At 30.4% G+C, this 1517-nt stretch overlaps 1 long non-coding RNA gene across 1 annotated transcript in view; it reads right to left on the reverse strand.

The window, feature by feature from the left end:
- Positions 1-333: 333 nt before the first annotated feature.
- LOC106690330 (uncharacterized) overlaps positions 334-1517 on the reverse strand; it is a 4667-nt gene continuing 3483 nt past the window's right edge. The window contains exons 2-3 of the long non-coding RNA XR_010843071.1: positions 648-726; positions 334-568 (exon numbers count right to left, since the gene is read on the reverse strand). This is a non-coding gene — a long non-coding RNA (uncharacterized lncRNA). The remainder of the gene's footprint in view (positions 569-647; positions 727-1517) is intronic.

A 1517-nucleotide genomic window follows, 5' to 3' on the forward strand; every position in this document is an offset into this window, starting at 1 on the left:
AAAAAACTCCAGCTGGTACCTCTCATACATATCAATTAGCAACATGTGTTAAAAGAAACACTTGGGAAGCTTCTATGTAAAACCAAATCTGTGTCTAATGTTCAAACAAATATATCATATTTTGGATAGTACCACATTTATTTCATATATATCTATAATGTAGTAGGGTTTGTTCCAACAAACATTCTGACTACCATCAAATCTCACATCTGTAAAACAATAGTCAAACCTCGTGTTAGAATAGTCTGATATTTATGTATAGATTTCTGATCCATCTATTAGTGAGATACTATTTGTTGTTTAGGGATGTTATGTTAGTAAAATATAAGTCAATTTTGCTTATAAAAACATCGTAAAAATAAAAGCTTTATTTCGAAAATATACAAAATTTAACATGGATGGAGAATAGAAGAGATGCAAAGTGAGCGACTAGAGTGGTCCGTTGATCTGTATATTTCTTAGTGGCTGTCACCATATCCACCGTAACCGTGGGGGTGAGACGATCCGTGATGGGAACCATGCTTTCCGTGCTTGATGTGATATTCGAACTTGCCTCCGTGCTTGTGGTCTGGAAACAAGAAGTTATAAAGAGTAATAAGAATAAGTGTATGCCGATTCAAGGAATGCAATAATGGGAATATACTCACGGACAGACATGTGGCTTGTACCGTGACCGTGTTCATATGCCATGGAACCGAAGATGGAAATAAGGAGGAGAAGAAAGACCTGTAAGTAAAATAGAAGAATAATATTAGTAATCTGGACCATATAATAATTATATTTTCTTAAATTATTCATTATATATTTATATTTTTATATAAACATTATATATATATATATATAAAAGAGACCTGAAGAATATGATAAATATATAAATACTCGTTATTTATTGGAGGATTTATAAACAACTGAATTACTACAATGTTAATAGAAATTTTTATATTCTTTTATGCATAAAACTAAAGCAGAGAGGCATATGAATGTGTAGTACGAAATAAAAAAAAAATACTTTATATTTTTATTTCACCTAACTGTTTTGAGAAATTGCCCTGCGCCAACCATCTCATATAATACCATGAAAATCCAGAAAATCTCATGATTTTAACTGGAACGCACTCTTCGTGTTATCTAGTTGTCCAAATCGATATCATTACACATTATATCTATACGCGTTGTACAATGACAGAAATCATTTCAATTATTGCTACCAATTGTCTATTTTTTATTACACTGTATATAATTCAATCCGTGTAATTTGCCTTTTCATGTCACCTTTCAAACTGTACATTTTTTCTTTTTTCACAGTTCTTTCTTCAGGTTAATGCAGTGGACGGTTTCTTTTTTTTTTCATCCTTGTTCTAATTTATTAAGTTTTTTTACAGTCCATTAGCTTCATCGACCTAAGTGAATAATGTAATGTAATGTAAAAGACAAATCCATCATTTTGGCCATAATATAGACTCAAATAATTAATAATTATCTAAAATCAAGTAAACTTATTTGGTGAAAATGAATAT

The sequence above is a fragment of the Halyomorpha halys genome, unplaced genomic scaffold (genome assembly GCF_000696795.3).
Source record: "Halyomorpha halys isolate HHAL.00 unplaced genomic scaffold, Hhal_1.1 Scaffold1664.1, whole genome shotgun sequence".
Lineage (NCBI taxonomy): Eukaryota > Metazoa > Arthropoda > Insecta > Hemiptera > Pentatomidae > Halyomorpha > Halyomorpha halys.